This window comes from Galeopterus variegatus, unplaced genomic scaffold, assembly GCF_000696425.1.
Source record: "Galeopterus variegatus unplaced genomic scaffold, G_variegatus-3.0.2 Scaffold4969, whole genome shotgun sequence".
Classification (NCBI taxonomy): Eukaryota; Metazoa; Chordata; class Mammalia; order Dermoptera; family Cynocephalidae; genus Galeopterus; species Galeopterus variegatus.
In genome coordinates this window covers 40510-59982 of record NW_007731080.1, presented here as the reverse complement: position 1 = coordinate 59982, position 19473 = coordinate 40510, and positions in this window count along the sequence as shown.

The window sequence follows — 19473 nt, the reverse complement described above, 5'->3', positions numbered from 1 at the left end:
TAAATTTTTCCATTAAGAAAAAAACTGAAGATTTGCATTAGCCATGTGTAGAGGGTTAGAAATCTTGATTCTCATTTGATTTTTAGAATAGGGTTTTTAGGTTAATACATGTATGAGGCAACAGTTTCTGGTCAGGGGGCCACAGCCCACAGTTAGTGTGGCAACAGCCCATTTAATCAATTCTAATTAAATACATGTTGATTCTCATTTGATTTTTAGAATAGGGTTTTTAGGTAAATGCATGTATGGGGCAACAGTCCTTGGTTAAGAGACAACAGTCTACAGACAGTGTGGCAACAGGCTATCTAATCAACTCTAATCACTGCTTGGGTATGGGATTGTATACTTTAATGATTTTAGAGCTAACAGGTGGTTGTCATACTGATCCTGTTGAGATTTGAAGAACTGCTGAAGGGAAAGATGTGAAAAAATGTTTGCTAGGGGCAAGCTGTCTGTTGATGGAAACTTTAGAGACCATTATACTTAGATTTAATCATAAGAATGTAACTTTGCTTAAATCATTTGAGGAGAGGAGATAATGACTGCAGTTTGACCAACTTAGCTTTTCACTAATTGTCATTTGGAATGTCACATTGTTAATTTTACTGATATTACTAGTTTCCATTGTTTAAGCTATACTTAGCCATAGATAAATTTTGTCACCCTGCCCATGTCTTTGTGTCCTTTTTAAATTATTTAATCAACTGATTTTTCTGGTGAAACTTCCTTGTCTTTACAATAAAAAACAGAAGCTAACTTTGAATTGGGGCTGTACCCAGTTTTCTCCTTCTAACAGAGGAGATGCTGAGGTTCAGTCCCTTCAGGCTTCTCATCATATTCATGGTGCTTTCAGTAATCCTTTTTTATTCATCTCAGTTACACAGAGAGAAGTGTAACAGCCAGATTATTTAGAATTAATTATTTAGAAATAGGTATGTTATCTTCTCCTTTTTTTTTTTTTTTTTTTTTTGTGACTGGTAAGGGGTTCGCAACTCTTGGCTTGGTGTTTCCTGCACCACGCTCAGCCAGTGAGCGCACCGGCCATCCTTATATAGGATCCGAACCTGCAGCCTCGGTGCTCCCAGTGCCGCACTCTCCTGAGTGAGCCATGGGGCCGGCCCTATCTTCTCCTTTTAACATCATCTTTATTTTTTATTTTTACTGTCTCCATATTGTGAAGATACTGAGAACTCTTTAAAGATTAAGAGGAGTCACATACTGTTATGAATCTCACACAGTGCCTAAATAATGCCTCATTCCTAGTAAAAATTTAATGAAAGTTTATCACTTGATTGACTTATAACACTAAATGTATATATAAAACTTTCTTTCTTATTCTTATATGCAAATGCTTAAGCATTTTGATGTTTTGTCTACTATGAAGGTATGGTTTTTGGTTTTTTGCTGTTTTGTTTTATTTTTAAAACACAGATGGCTTTTATAATACACACACAGACACATCCATTTTAAACACAGAACCAAAAGCAAATAAACAAAAGTCACAGGTAATTTTCTTTACTATCTTTAAAGATAAGAAGAGAGAGAAATAACAATGAAAGCAAATAGCTAAAATAAGTATGTTTCTATGCATACATGATAAAGAAATTTCCCAACTACAAAATTGTCACCTAAAACAAAATGTCACTCTTGGAAACCCAGGTGCAATGGGTCTGATTGAAATTTCTTAGAAATCTAAGATGACTTCCATACTTTCTAAAAACCATTCTACAGTGTTGTTTTTAATTTTTCACCACTATGTCTGAGATTATGCAGCTGCAGCTGGAAGCATAACAATAGTTCAACTTACTGGCATCTATTTCCTGATTTAGAATCAACAGGAAAATAATTGTCAAGACTTGAAATGGAATGAACACAAAAGTTTTACATTTAAAAATTAATACGAAGCTATTTAATTCTAGCACCAAGAGATGATTTTCAAAAAAGCAATACTTCAGTATTTCTCTTTGGGGATAGTTAAATTTGAATTTAACATTAATTTATGAGAAACATTTAAATTCTTTTTTTCACTCATTATGATTTCAATTTAAGAATATAGTTTAAAGAATTCTGTGGGAAACACTCATATTTAAGTAAATTAACTATTACAAATGGTCAATACAAACAAAATGATAGAACTTTAGAAAGAAAATATGTTTTTGTACAAAATGCTAATCCTATTGTGTTTGAAAATCAGTTACATTTTTAATTAGATATTCAAATAAATATGTGGTAGAAAACAACAAATACAACAAAAACCACTTAAAATAAAAATTTTATTTAAATAATTTACTGATTATTATAATCCCTTTGGGTAGACCTATCTGATTTCAATATATGTTCAAACTAATACCAGTCAACTAAAAAAGATGATTTTCATTTCTGTTTCTTTTCTTTTTTTTTTAAATTTTGAGTCATAGATGAAAATATTACTCAGATGTGTTTACTTAATGTACATTAAATGCTTACTATATGCCAGACACTGTGTTTAGTTGTTCACATGGATTAACTCATTTGGTTTTTACATCATTCCTCTATATTCTATTACTTTCTCTATTTTACAAATGAGAAAGATAAATCATAAAGAGGTGAATACAACTAATATGTGATGAAATCAGAATTCTAACCATGTTTTTTCATGTTTTCACTGATATATAGCCTAAAGTTAAATTAGTTTGAGTAGAAACAGGAATTGAACTTAGATTACCATAATAGGGTTTCATATTAAAACATGATAGCTTCTTAAATGTATTTTTCCCATCCTTTAAAAATGCCATGAGCTTAGAACTCATGTTGATGGATGGTATACCTTAGTGCCTCAAGTACTTTTTAGGGGCTTTCTTATTTCAGTCTGTGTTTTGTTATTTGGTTTATTTGCTCTTATTTTCAGCATGACTTGGTGCATGCTATCTCTATCTCTTGATGTTTGGACTTCAAAATCTGGCCACCAAAGTGTTGTTATATGTTCAAATGATTCAAAGGAAATTTCACACTGAACTTCTAACTACTTTTTTTGAAGCAATAATCTAACATGTTAATGCAACAGTCCCTTTGACAGAATAAATTCAATCCAGTACTCTCCAACTATATCTAAATAGATGGTAACAACAAAACAAACAAAACAAAACCCACCTCTGGTATAAACTGCTATTCTAAATAAATTATTCTAAAGTAGTTTTATCTCATACACTTAATATGCAATTACAATCTAATCATACCACAATTATTCTCTATGTTTTGACACACATGCACAAAATAGCCTTAAGGATCTTCCAAAGAATCTTGGGACTAATGAGATGCCCACTGTACTAATAGTATAGTTATTGGCAAGTGATTAGAATTCATTCATTTATGATTCATTCAAGAAATAGTCATTAAATGAAAATTATACTGGTCATTGGGATGGATGCTTATAACACAGTACTCACCCTCAAGATGCTCAGTGAAATGTGAGGCAGTAGGGACAGAACACAGATTGCTGCAATAGATTGTGATCAATGCCATAGTAGAAGTACCTGTATGACTGGGGACCAGGGAAGCAGTTTGGGGGGATGTGACCATAAAGGTGAATTTTTAGTATAATTAAGAAGTAGCTCACTGGTAAAGAATGAGATGGGCACTTGTGGCAGCAGAAAGCAGGACTGAGCATGAAAGGATGTAGTGGAGATGTGTGCAATGTAGAGAAGTGGCAAGGGGGCTTGGAGGTGAAAATAGTCTTTGTATGTCACATTAAAGAGTTTTATTCAAAGAGCATATGGAGTCATTGCAAGATCTACATACTGTGATTGATATAAAATGATCTGTTTTAGAAAGATCAATAATTCAAGAGTGTGCAGAATGGATTGAAGGAAAATTAAACAGGAAAAAAAGAATGAGGTATGGGAATAAGACATTCTTAGTGGGAGAGTAGAGAAGGGCTGTCCAAGGATACCAGCATGAGGAAATGGCTGGAATTGTTGAAAAATAGGACATGAGAATTGCAGAGAAACGGGGGCCTGGGTTCACTTCTGGATTTCTGTGTTTTGTAGCTGTATAGAGAAATAGAGATGGAGAGCAGTTTGAAGGGTACAGGTGGTGATTTAAAATCAGAAGTGCACATGAACACTTTTAATTAGGACAAACACTTATGTATATATTATTTTTTTTATGGAAAGGTGCCCTTCCTCAAACATAATTGTGGCATCATTTAGGGGAAAAAAATAGTATATAATGACTGAGGATCATCCAAGAAGAGATATACTATTGCCCTGAAAATATCTTAACAAAACTGACTTAAAATTTTTGATAAGAATCTCTGCTATCTGCAGTGAATAACGGATAAGAGGACAAAAGTGCTGAGTCCTTATTTTTTAAGGCCAAGTTAAAGTAACTGAGAATGAGATCTTGAAGAACAGGTTACTCTTTGAAAATCAACTTTGCAGGATTTCTAACAAACTACAAAGTTTATGCAAAGTAATAGTGCAAATTCAGCATTAATCAAATTACTCTATAATTAATGTTATCAGCCTTGCCCAGAATGTAACCTGTTAACCTTCCTTTCAGGATTTGTATTTTCATTCTTCAGCCACTCAAATTACAGTTTTTGATTTATATTTTATTTTATAACATAATTCCTCATAGTTAAGTTATCAGTAATATTGAGAAAGATTTAAAAGGGCTTTTCCTTATATTTTATAATGGTAAATTTAGTAAAACTTTCTTCTGAGACTAACTAGTATTTTTGGTAGGAGACTGAATATTTGGTTCCGCAAATGCAGTTTTACAAAAGTGCACATGACACTTTAAAATGAGAGAAAGTTATATATACATGCTTTTTGTATGAAACAATGCCCTTCAATATAATCATGGCCTCATGTAATATACTTTAGAAGTCAAAATTAGACTTTGATATAATCAAATCACATACTTTTGATAGTCTAGTGTGAATTGGTTATAATAATCAACTATATTTTGAAACACAGCATTTTTTTTAAAGTGATTGAAATGTTTAAGATCATTGTATGAGCTTTTTGTAATTAATTAGGAAAAACGTATTCAAATGGAAAGCTTAAAAGGTTCATAGACATTAAAAAACATACATATGTGCAAGTCTTGTAGTGGTAAATGCGATTTTGTTTGCTTCCAGGAAGATGATAATTCTTTTTTGATAAATGCTATTATTGTGGTTATTTTTCTCCTTTGTTCTAAAAAAAAAAGGAAACAAACAAGGAAATTGCAGTTCTGAATATACAATCAGAGCAGAAATGGAGACAGAGAATATATTAGGAAATAAAGCAACTTTATTAGAAATTTCATGGACAGCTAAGGAGTAAGAATGAAGAAGTATAATGCTGTTGCTCTCACGGATAGGTTTTCTGAGGCTGTGCTCAATTTGATTTGTCTTAATGAAAAATAGTAAGAGAGTGAGAGAGTGGAGTTACAAGCAAACATGCAAGAAAACAAAGACCCTCTTAGCAAGGTTAAGATGATATTTTGTCTCAAGAGAAAATTATGTTACACATCCATTCATAGTTTCAAAAACAAATTCTGCTATCAACTATGATCTAGGGAAAAACATCCTATGTTTTGGATGATTACCTGGTATGAGATTAATAATAAAACCTTGGAAAAAGATATTTTAAATAGTACTTTTTACTATATTAGAAACTTGAACACAAACATAATGTCAGGCAGCCAATTATAAGCACCCAATTTTTTTCTGAAATGATCTCTCCTTCATTCTTGTTTTCTGTTTTTACTACTGAAATTCATTTTAAAATTAGTATTATGTCTTCTTCCCATCTCCCATGCCCTCCTGCTAGTGGAATGAGAGAAAGATTAGTAATATTAAATAAACCTTGCTTTTATTATTGATGACGATCTTAATGATTATATATTAAAAACATAAATCAACTTTACTTCCTCTCCTAATTTAGTGACTTAGTGCAAATAAGCATGGTTTGGCAATATTGAAATCAAACGAGACCAAACACATTTGATGTTTCCTCAGCAATACTTGTGATTTTGTTTTTCTGTGTAGGGACCATAATGATTAAGATTAGTAAATACTTTTAATGATATTCAGGATGATAGGTTGAGAGCAACAGCTATAGTGTGGCATTGTCAGATTCAGATTCATGATGACTGCTAAATTATATAAATGTGCACTTTTCTTTTCACACCCAATAAATAGAAAAGGACACCTCATGTTTGTTTACTAAGATATTTCTCAGGGCAAACATAGGTAAATTTAGATAGAGACCTGTGGATTTTTCCTTATTTTGGTTGAGGAGATTTGAAATTATTCAAGATGAGTAGCAGTTGGTAATTTTTTTCATATTCCCAATTGTCACATGAGCCAGAGTTAGATTTGTAAGTCATGTTTTTTAGTTGAAACAGCAAATACTATCACTACCAAATGTTATTTCTTTCTTTCTTATTTTTTGTTGCCATGTTCTATCCACAGACATTTCAAACCCTTTCCTCAATTGCCCAAAGTCTCACCTAGAGTGTGATTGCCATCTGTGTACCATGACATCAAGACAGAAAAAGTTTGCAAGAACACAATGCAGTGTAAAATTGGGGGGAAAATATCACAGGAGTAGTTGCTATATGGAAGAAAAATCATGTTTTTTAATAAATGTTTAGAAATATTCTCAATATAATTATTGATCAGGGAAATGCAAATTTAAACCACAGTGGATACCATTTTATTTTCCCTAGATTACCAACTCTCAAGGAACCTGATAATATCAAATAGTGGAGAAAATGTAAAAATAGTTGCCATTACATTAATATTCACATATTACTAGATTAAACACTTTTATTACCAATTATATGCCTTAAACAAACTCTTCCACATTCGTTCCGGGAAATATAGAAAACAATGTTCATAGCAGCAGTTTTGGTAATAGCAAAAGTCTGGAAAGAGCTAAAATAAACATTGATAAGGAGTGGAGGAGTAAATAGTGAAATAGTGATATAAACAAACAGTATACAGAACTAAAGAGTTATGAATAAGCTACAACTAGTTGAAACAGTACACATAAATCTTAAACTAGCACTGACTGAGCAAAGCAAATGATGGGAGACTACCCATAGTAAGATATATTTTAATAAAGATCAGAAGTAAGTATAATATTATACTATTAGTCATGCATATAAATATGATAAAGTTATAAGAATCACAGGTATAATAAACACAAAATTTAGGATAGTTTTATTTTCTGTGGTAGATTTAAGGAGATATTAGGGAAGAATATATAGGCAGAAAATAATTACTCAATAATGTTCTCGTTGAATGTGGCAGTGGGTTCTTAGAAGTTCACTATTCACCATTCTTGATAACACTGTATACATGTTACATAAATGTATCAAATATCAAGTTAGGTGCATAATAAAGGAATATATTTATATATGTTTTAATTAAGTTTTTCAGTCTGTAAAATATAGGAAATTTCCTTTACTTTTATATGATGAGGAATTATTATTTGTATTTATGCTTTGAGAAGTGAGCTTATCCTTCATGGAATAAAATATTATCTATAAACTAGATGATGAATAAGTACTTACTAATTTGATAGACTGGAAGTTTTCATCTTACAGATTTAAAATTTTAAGTAGTCATCTTTTGATTTTTCCCCATTTTTATTTTTATCAGCTAATATATGATGCCTCACTAAACTTTTGATGAAGATAAATATATCCATGCTTTCGTAAAACAGTAGATGTTGCCCATTCAAAAAGAAACTGTTGTGAGCTCTTCTTTTAAACTTTGGATAAGTTGGGCCGGCCCAATGGCGCACTGGAGAGTGCGCCACTTGGGAGTGCGGCGGCGCTCCCGACGAGGGTTCGGATCCCATGTGGAGACCGGTTCCTGCTCACTGGCTGAGTGCAGTGTGGGGAGGGTTGCGATCCTGTTGCCAGTCAGTAAAAAAGACAAAAAGGAAAAAAAATAAAATAAACTTTAGATAAGTTTAACAAGACAGTGTTCATTTTATGTATGTTTCAGAGTAAGCCCTTGCTGTCAATATGACAAAATCAAGTAAAATGCTGGGTAGTTGAGAGCATCATCATTTTTCCTCTACTGCATATCAAGAAACATTAAAGAAAGACTATAAATCTGACAAGGCCTTTAAATACTTGTAGTTGACCAATGGGTAGAATATAAAAAAAGTGAAGTATTTTGTTCAATAGCATGAAAAGAACTCAAGTGATTGATCAGTTACTGAATGCTTGATAGGTCAGACAGTATTCATTGTCAGTTTATAAGAGCCTCTTAGATTTTCAGAAAATAATGTATGTGAGCATTTTTCATTAAACAAATTACAAGAGGATCCATATCAGACCACAAGGACTGTCACTACATGTACTTATTAATAAGCCTCAGGATAAGCATATCATCCTTCAAGAATGCATGCTGCACGATACATTTTCTTCCCTCCCTTTCATTCCAGATCTTTGTGAATGAACAGCATAGAAAACTGGGAAATAACTCTTTTTTAGGGATTATATTCAAATTTAAAAAAAACAAAAACAAAAAATCTCATGAACCCAGTCTTCAATAAATCTTAACCCCATATCCAAAAGATTGCATTTCTCATTCTCTGAGTTCTCTTAAAGTTGCTGTTGTAAGCATTTATGAACTTTTGACACTCACTTTCTCATGACTTTTGTGATCAGTTGCTACATCACTGCTTTTTTAGAGGGGTCTTAGGGATAAGGAAATCCATCTATTTCTTATAATTGTTCCTTAAGCTCAGCACCATGCCCTACTAATTGGGCAACTGTGGCATAAATATAACCTTTCTCCATGAACTTCTACCCTTTCTTCAAAGCAACTTTTCTGCAGGTCAAGGGTAAGTGACTGAAGGCACCTAGAAGATGATGTAGTCTTGCCCTGCATCCTTATCCCGGCACTAATGGGCTTTCGCTGTAACAGGAGTGTGACGGATGACCTCTGTTCATCAGAGGGGTTGACACACTCTTATTTTCCTATCCTTAAACAAACACAAATATTCTGCTAGAAAATACAGAGATTTACCTTTGACTTTTAATTTTCATGTAGTTAGAAATGAGAAAAAAATAAAATCAAGATAGGTCCTAGAGGACTCAATGTGTATCTTAGAAGTTCCTTGCTGCTGTGATGCAAACAAAGATGGGAAGACAGCACCCTGAACAGTGGTGCCATGAACACCTTACACTGGTAAAAGGCCTGCACCTTTTCCTAACAATGCAATCACCTAGCTCCTCTAGTTTGCAATCCTTACACCCTTAGTGTCCAGCACAGACAGCTCTTGGGCCATTAAGCATGATAAGAAACCAACAATCTGCTGCTTTATTTTACTTTATAACAGGGGTCAGTAAACTTACTGTGAGCAGGATATATAGTTTCCGTCACAACCAATTAATTTTGTCATGGTAGTGGGAAAGTAGCCATAGACAATGTGTATCTAAATAAATGAGTGTGGCTGTGTTCAAATTAAACTTTACTTGTGGGAACAAATGTGACTTTCATGTAAGTTTCACGTATAACAAAATAAGTATTCCGTTGATCTTTTTTGAACCGTTTAAAAAATATAAAAACTCTTGTTCGCTTTTAGGAACACAAAAATAGGCGGTGGGCTTGTTTTATAGCATTGTTGACACATCCACTGCCAATGACAGTTGAGATGTATGGTAATATATTCAACTTAATACAAGATGCCACTGTTACCATAATCTAAAATAAAGCAAAGTAAATTCACTCTTTTGCATATTCACACTTTCACATCATGGATTTCCAGCAAACATGAATGGACTTTTGAAAATTATTGTATTTGCTTGTTATCAGTCGAACAAAACACAAGAGGAAGTTTTAAAAACCCTCTTTAGGAAAAAAAATAAAACCAGCAACTTTCTTTCAGATTCAAAGTTGATGTGTTTTGCTTTATAAATACCCTTAACTAATGCTCAGCCAGGAATGATGCACAGGTGTGGTGACTAGACATAGCTTTTGAGAATTTAAATAATTTTCTATCTACATGAAAAATTTAGTCACTTCTTTTAGAAGCACATACCTAATAAATCTCAGAATTAATGTGCTACATATACATTCAGAAATCCAATTTCTTAGAAATACCTCTGACCAACTAAGTAATGGGCAATGTGTTGCATAATTATGGCACTGCTGGGTTCTGGTAAGGATGTCCCTTGTTAAAATTCAGCTGTCTTCAAGGAAGTCACTGGATATCAATAATCTATCTATTTTTAGCTATGCATCAACAACACTCCTGTTAAAATTTTCTTTTCTGCATATACTTAATTTTTGATTTTTGCAGTTCCTACATATGGACCAGTGATTTGAATACTGTTCATTGTATTCAGGGATTTGAGTGGTCCCCAGTGCCAAACTCTAATTTTCAGGTAAATCAGTGGGCACCATTTCACAATACTTTCCAAAGATATTCTGTTTAATTTTGAAGCAGTTTAACTGTTTCTTTTAGTGTGCCCTGAGTGCTCTCAATCATTACCTTCCTTGCTTGTTTATTTCTGGCTGTCTTTTGTCACACAATCTGACTACGATTAGTGTGCATTCACCTCCCTCTTACATCTCTGCCATCAGACAAAGTGAAATCTTTTTATCTAGAGCTCATCTTCATTCTAACCTGAAAAGGTGCACCATCTCAGTAAGCTATATATACTTCCCCCTGAACCCAATTACTCCCACTGTGCAAAGCAAAGTGGGCCTGAACATCCCTTGTGAAACTGGCAGCATATGGTTACTACCATCAACACAGCTGGAACATCTGTGTATGCATGCATGCTGTGTGTGCATCACTTTAGTAGCACATCCTTATATGAGGCTGCGAGGATGTGCAGAAGGAGTAAGGCTTACAGATAATGTAGCAAAGAAATAGGGAGTAGAGTTGAGAGATGTGATCTCTAAGTGACTACACCAGCTTTGTTCTGCTTTCTTGGTAGAACTGAGCTAAACATAATCATATATTTAAAATTTTCTCAACCATATAACCTTATGAAAAATCCATAAATAAATTGGAAAGAGTTGAGAAAATATTAACCTTTGTCTCACCATGTATTAATTCTCTAGTAAATTAATAACAATTAAAGCAATCACAATACAATACCAACTGTAGTTATATATACTTATCACTGGCATAGAGTCTTCACATGTTATCATATTATCTAATGCTCCAAAAGCACTATATGGTAAGTCCTATTATTATACTTATTTGTAAATGAACAAACAGAGGCACCAATGAATTTAACCTTACAACTGTAAGAGGCAAGACCAGGATATGAACCCATAGTGTTTGATTTTTATTGCTCTTATCCTTTATTTACTTAAGAGCATTACAAGGAACCCCATGCCATACTGTATATATACACAGATGACATATGTATATATATATATGTTGTATTCTTTATTTTTCTCTTGTTTTTGAAAAACATCTCAAGAAAAGATGATTACGATTAGGATTTGTAGATTTGCATTTATATAATTTCTTTTCACTAGTAATACCAGCTCAAGAGAGTTGAAGGTATACTAGGAAACAATTGTTATATTCTCTTCCCAGAGCACCTGGGAAACAGAAATACAAGGGAGAAGACGGAATGGAGGTGAAAACATGGAGAGAATAATAATTACCTCTCTTTCTCCCACATCAGCAAGTGGCAACTAACCAGGTGAATCTTGGCAGTCTTGGCAAAGGAATAACAATTTCCACTGAAGAAAGACTGCATAGTAATGTGCTTGCTGTTATAAAGAAGACATGTAAATAATATAAGGAGAAAATAGAGCAAAGAAATCCCCAAAATATCCAAACCTTTAGTTCAATCTCACAGTTTACATGAAAAATCTAGTATACATTGAGCATTTACTGGAAACTATTAAAACTAATCTTATTTCATATGATTCTACAAACATTTTTGATCACTATTTTAACAAGGTACTGACAGGTCTTAGAATGTTTATTTTGAAATACCAATACGAACAAATTAGATCTGAAGTTGAGTTTTACAGGCTTTTTCTTCTTTTCCCTGCTTTAATTATGAACCAGCAATTAATTTAAAAAAAAAAATCAAACAAACAAGCAGAAGGAAACACAAAACAGTGACATCAATTTGAAAGGAAAATGGTATTCACAGAGTCAAAACATGAATGGAAGGTTCTTTTTTTTTTTGAATGGAAGGTTCTTAGTAGCAATAATTATACTGTACTGAATTTACTAATACCTACTGGGACATAAATCTCCAGTAAATCCTGAAGAGTTCCGAGAAGAAATAGGACAAGCAGTTAAAGCACTAAAGAAAATTAGAGTCTATGTGTACATTCATGTCCTGTAAGTCACAAGAAAACATTTGAGGTTAATTCTAAAGCTATATGTTGAATAAAATATGTAAAGTTACCCAAATACTAAAGGAATTAAAAACAGGGAAAGATGGCCATGCAATAGCATAAATAAGGGTGAGCCTTGTTCGTCTGTTGACAAAATTATGAAATGAAGCTTGAAATTGACACGGGAGCATTTTTGATGAGGGAATCAACAAAGAAGCATAGGACTGAAGGTGGCTTGACACAAAAGGAGGACTTGAATGGAGAGAGTTAATAAAATTAAGGTGGCGCTGTGGGGCACCTTAAGTATTATATGAAAAAATCTATTATTATTCCTTGAGGAATAATAGAGACCAAAAGTGAATTTCCTATAAAAGGAATTGATACTATGTGGGAAGCTTTCGGAGACATTAACCCATTAGGAAAGTGCAAGATCAGCAATAACATTCAAGAAAAAAAAAATAATAATATTAATAATAATTGAGAGCCAGGTTGACAAAGTAGAAGGCTATAAAAAATTTTTCGGAGACATTAACCCATTAGGAAAGTGCAAGATCAGCAATAACATTCAAGAAAAAATAATAATAATAATATTAATAATAATTGAGAGCCAGGTTGACAAAGTAGAAGGCTATAAAAAATTTTAAGTGTGACATATGGGAAGAACGGCTGAGAAAATGAGAAAAGATAATAGACTCTTATTAAGAATGGAAAAAAGAAAGAAAATTAACCCTAAGCTTTAGAGAGTGGAGGACCGAGAATATTATAGTACTGAATATAAAGATAAAGATCCTGGCTGAGACAAGAATTCCATCAGGAGGGAAAATAATTTTTTTTAGACATTGTGGTTTGTTCATGATGACAATAAATATACTTTCATCTATAGACAAGTGAATTTAAAGGTCTTAGAAATCATATCGACAGAGGAGATTGGAAGTGATAAGCTTTCTAAAGCAGCGAGAATGGGAAAGCACAGAAGTTCAATGTGAACTAGTGAAGGACAAAGAGACCGAATGATCAGAGGAGAAACCCTAAAGGACATGCCACCTGATGACAAGGAAGAAAAATGTTTCAACAGTGAAGGGGGATTGCCCACCATTAACTAAACATAGAGGAGGAAGGGGATTGAATCAAGATATCAGTGTATTTATGGAGAAGGAAGTATTTTTAAAAACAAACATTTTAAAAGTGATTCATAATCCTCAGTTATAATAATAAAGTCATCCGTCAGTATCTTTGAGGGATTAGTTCCACGACTTCCATGGATACCAAAAAACACCATTGCTAAAGTCCCTCATATAAAATGGCATAGTATTTGCATATAACTTATGCACATGTTCCTGTATACTTTAAATCGTTTCTAGATTCCTTATAATACCTAATACAATGTAAATGCTATGTAAATAGTTGTTATACTGCATTGCTTTCATTTGTATTTTTTATTATTGTATTGTTGTTTTTATTGTGATTTTTTCTTAGTATTTTCCTTCTGCAGTTGATTGAATCCTCGAATGAAGAACCTGTGGATACAGAGGACCTACTTTACTCATTGCCTGATTTCTGATAATGTGGATAATATACATCTCTCTATGTAATATAGAGATAAACTATATATTATTCTTATCGAAATCTCTTACCTCATCATACACTACAGTGTGTCTTATATTGACAAGTGTATAGATAAAAGATGGTAAATAGAGAAAACATTTTAGCATAAGAATGGGCTTAGATTGAGTATAAGCTCTAATAGCAATGAATCCTGACTCTTCCTCTGTGTAACTATGTTTTTATGAGCAAAAGACTTAACTTCTGTGTCCCTCATTTCCATTATCACATATCACCTATAGAATAAAAACAACATTATTGCTTAACTCATAGTGTTATAATAAGTATTAAATGAGCTTACCCATGCAAAGGACACAGCAGGATTTGTTGTACATGGTAATTGGGAGATAACACATCTCTTTCTATGCTCATGTGGATGTGTTTAAATTATATGTAATGATTGTATATAATTAATACTATAGAATATACATATATAATGTATTATATGCATAAATTTGATTATAATACATATGCATATGTGTTACATGCATATATTATAATTATATATATATGTAAAGTATATGCTCACGTGTTTGTGTGTGTGTGAAGTTGATGCAGCTGAAGAAATTATAATCCCACTTAAGCATTGCTTTTTTTCCCACAAATGGAGTAGACACTTTAAAATATACTTTTAAATTCATCAGCAAAGTTTCAGCATTTTAGTTTGTAGTCAAAAGTTAAGTTTTGATACATTGTTCCTGGGAAGGAGTAGAGGCTGGGTATAGTAAGTATCTTTGTTTTCAATAAAACCAGTGCAAGGCATGGTTTCTTATTCTCAACCGTTTCTTTACTTTTTTCTTTTTTAATTGAAGCCTAACTGATTATGCATATTTTAGGGGTACAGCATTGACTACCACCACCTGTGTACAACAAGTGTTGATCAAATCAATATTATTAGCATATGCATTATTGTAATATCATAATTATTCTTTTCTGTGTGTGTGTGACCAGTAAGGGGATCGTAACCCTTGGCTTGGGGCCGCCTGCACCGCGCTCAGCCAGTGAGCGCACCGGCCATCCCTATATAGGATCCGAACCCACGGCCTCAGCGCACCCAGCGCCACTGCACTCCCAGCGCCACACTCTCCCGAGTGAGCCATGGGGCCAGCCCCATAATTATTCTTTATGCCCCTTACCCGATCTCTCTCCAACCTCCTTCTCCCTCCTTCCCACTTCTGGTAACCACAGATTTGTTCTCTCCTTCTGAAATATCAGCATATTATTGTGGTCTTTTTTCTTCTTTTCTTTCCTTCTTTCTTAGCACCCACTTATGAATGAGGACATGCAGTATTTCTCTTTTTGTGCCTGGTTTATTTGACTAAATTTTCTCCAAGCTCATCCATGTTGCTGTAAATGGTAGAATTTCTTTTTTTTTTCTTTCTTTCTTTTTTTATGGCTGAGTAGTATTCCATTGTTTATATACACATTTTCCTTATCCAGTCATCCATCAGTGGACATTTAGGTTGGTTCCATATCTTGGCTATTGTAAATAGAGCTGTGATGAACATGGGAGTGCAGGTCTCCCTTTGACATGATGATTTCCATTCCTTTGGGCATATACCAGAAGTGGGATTACTGGATCACATGGTAGTTCTATCTGTAGTTGTTTGAGGAAGCTCCATGCTGTTTTTCATAGTGGCTGTACTATTTTACAGTCCCACCAATGGTGTAGGGGGTTTCCCTTTCTCCACATTCTCACCAGCATTTGTTATTCTCTGTCTTTTTAGTACTGGCCAGCCTAACTGGTGTGAGATGATATCTCGGTGTGGTTTTAATTTGCATTTCCCTGATGATTAGTGATGTTGAGCATTCTTTCATGTACCTGTTGGCCATTTGTATGTCTTCCTTTGAAAAATGTCTATTCAGCTACTTTGCCTATTTTTTGACTGGATTATTTGTTTTTGGGTGTTCAGTTGTTTGAGTTCCTTGTATATTATGGATATTAATCTCTTGTCGGATATATAGTTTGCAAATATTCTGGATATTAATCTCTTGTCAGATATATAGTTTGCAAATATTTTCTTCTACTCTGTAGGTTGTCTTTCCACTCTGTTTCTTTTGCTGTATAAAAGGTTTTTAGTTTAATATAACCCCATTTGCTTATTTTTTTCTTTTGTTGCTTGGCTTTGGGGTCTTGAAGGGAGAGAATTCTCAGATCAATGAACAGTGAAAGCATTCCAATGTAGTTGTTCAATAAACAGTCAGAGCACCACAGTTCACAATAGTAATTTCTCTACATGGTCTTAGAAGGCTAGGGCACACATTGCTTTCACACACAGAACTGAATCTTTTATTTAGATAGATCAGGGATCATAGTTCATGCTTAAGTTCTAATAGTACTTCAGTAACTTTGATTGAAATGGCTATAACACTATTCTTTACAGCTACTAACAATATAAATTTTTAAACACAAATCACAATTGAAACTAATAATCAATATTTTGAGAGTTTTGTGAGTTGATTTTGTATCCTGCAGCTTTACTCAATTCAATTATCAGTTCTAACAATTTTTTGGTGGCGTCTTCAAGATTTTCTATATACAAGATCATGTCATCAGCAAATAGACAGTTTCACTTCTTTCTTTACTATTTGGATGCTTTCTATGAGGACAGTACTTCCAACAGTTTATGGAAATATTTGCATTATCTTTTAATTCTATTTTTCTACATCTTTTAATTACCCTCATATTTCTTTTCTTCTTTCTTTCTTTCTTTCTTTCTTTCTTTCTTTCTTTCTTTCTTTCTTTCTTTCTTTCTTTCTTTCTTTCTTTCTTTTTCTGGGTAGAACTTTCAGTACTGTGTTGAAAAAAAGTATGAAGAGAGGGCCTTCTTGTCTTGTTCTTGATCTTAGGGGAGAAGTCTTCAACTTTTTACCGTTGAGTATGATGCTAGCTGTGGGCTTGTTATATATGGTCTTTACTGTTTTGAGGAACATTCTTTCTGTTGCATACTGTTTTGAGGAACCTATTTGTTGAGAGTTTTTATACTGAAAGGATGTTGAATTTTGCCAAATGCTTTTTCTGCATCTAGTGAGATAATCATATGTTTTTCTGTACTTCTTTCTGTTAATATGGTAAATAACAGTAATTCACCTGTGTATGTTGAACCAACTTTGCATCCCAGTGATAAATCCCACTTGATCATGGTGAATGAGCCTTTTAATGTAGTGCTGAACACTGTTTGCTAGTATTCTGTTGAGGATTTTGTTTGTATGTTTATCAATATTATTGGTCTGTAGTTCTCTTTTCCAGCAGGGTCTTTTTCCAGCTTTGTTATCAATGCTGGCTTCATAAAATGAGTTTGGAAGTATTATATCCTCTTCACTTTTTTGGAAAAGTTTTAGAAGAATTGGTATTTTTCTTCAAATGTTTGGTAAAATTCAGCAGTGAAGCCATCTGGTCTCAGGCTTTTCTTTGATTGGAGACTTTTGTTTACTGATTCAATCACCTTAGCATTATTGGTCTGTTTAGATTTTCAATTTCTTTGTGACTCAGTCTTGGTAGGTTACATGTTCTAGGAATTTAACCATTTCTTCTAGGTTGACTGATTAGCTGGCATGTAATTGTTCACAGTAGACTGTTATAATCCTTTGTATTTTTAAAAGTCAATTCTTCTTTTTATTGATCTTTTTTATTTATTTCCACTCTAATTTTTGTTATTTCCTTCCTCTACTAGCTTTGGGCTTAGTTTTTCTTTTTCTTGTTCCTTGAAGTGTTGTAAGATTTGGGATAAAATCCCAACTTACATAGAACGGGAAAACTCATCTCGAAGAGACCACAGACCAGGAGCAATGCAATCAGCAAGAGGTTTATTATTTCTAATGCGTTGGGATCTCACCGCCAAGTTGGGGTGAGACCCCGTTAGGCTTTTTGGCTGTCTTTTTATACATTTTTCTGGGGCAACTTTTCTGGCAGCCAGGAGACAAAGCAGTAAGCAGTGCTTATTGGCTAACTTAAGTGACCTTAAAACTTATTGGTTGGCACCTATCTGGTTCTAGGTGATTTCCCCTCTGACTTTTTTTTACTTGCAAACGTCTCACCATCTGCTGGTTTGGCTTAGCTATTAGGAGACATAAAATCAGCTGAATACTTCTGCACCTCATAGCTCTGTGGTTACAAGCCTGCACCTAGGTTAGCAAGAAAACCACAGACTGTCAGCTTTGAGCTCTTCCTGTGTAGAGGAGAAGTAGGCCAGCTCTCAGAGACCCCTCCTCAAGCAACCACACTTCTTGCTCCACTTACCCAGGTGTGATAAGACCCCTACCCAGAGGTCCCTTAGAAAACATGTTTATGTGGAAAGTTTTATGCTCTACTACAACCTACATATTTCAGCTCTTGCAAGCTATCAGAACATCCTGTGTGTCTAGCTGGCCTGGGGGAGAGGGGGCAAGGTGTGTCTTGCTGTAACAGCTTCTAAGATGGCTTCGCTGTTGCTAAATTAGAGCAAGCCTGTTTACAGAAGCAGATAGTGTAGGTTAGAAGTTTTCAGTGTAAGGTCAGGTTGTTTATTTTAGATACATTTAATTTAATATAGGAACTTATTACTATAAAATTCTTTTTTAGAACTGCTCTTGCTGCATTCAATAAGTTTTAGAATGTTGTGTTTTCATTTTCATTTGTCTTAAGATATTTTTTAACTTCTGCTTTAATTTCTTCTTTGACCCAATAATTGCCCAGTAGCATGTTCTTAAATTTCCATATATTTGTTAATTTTCTATGACTTCTTCTTTTATTGATATCTAGTTTTGTACCATTGCAGTTGGAAACAATACTTTATAAGATTTTGATTTTTATAATTAGTTAGGACTTCTTTTGTAGCCTAATATATGATCTATCTTGGAGAATATTCTGTGTGCACTTGAGAAGGGTATGTATTCTGTAGCTGTTGGGTGGAATGTTCTGTATATGTCTGTTAGGTTCACTTGGTCCAAAGAGTAGTTCAAGTTCAATGTTTCCTTATTGATTCTCTGGCTGGATAATCTGTCTATTGTGGAAAGCATGGTATTAAAATCCCCTACTATTATTGTGGTGCAGTTTATGTCTCCCTTCAGATCTCTTAATGTTTGTTTTATATATTTAGTTACTCCAACGTTGGATGCACATATGAGGGATTCAAAAAGTTCGTGAAAAATGCATATTATGAAAAAACTATGCATGGATTGCAAAAAATTTTTGCACCAAAATAAACCCATACTAACTTGTTATAAAATGTCTGAACAGATTCTATTTTGAAGCACTATGAATGATAAGATATCAGTTTGAAAAGAACTCCTATCAGAACAATGAAAATTCTGCTAAAATTGAAGAACGTACTTCAAATTAATAATGAAACTTAGGCAAAAGAATAGTAAAATCATTGATGCTTTACAAAATGTTTATGGGGAAAATCTCAAAATAAATCAGAAGTTTAAAGATGAATAAGTCATTTTAAGAAGGAAGGAGACAATGCTGAAAATGAAGCTTGCAGAGGCAGACCATGCATATCAATTTATGAGGAAAAAATTAATCTTGTTCATGCCCTATTGAAGAGAACTGATGATTAACAGCAGACAAAATAGCC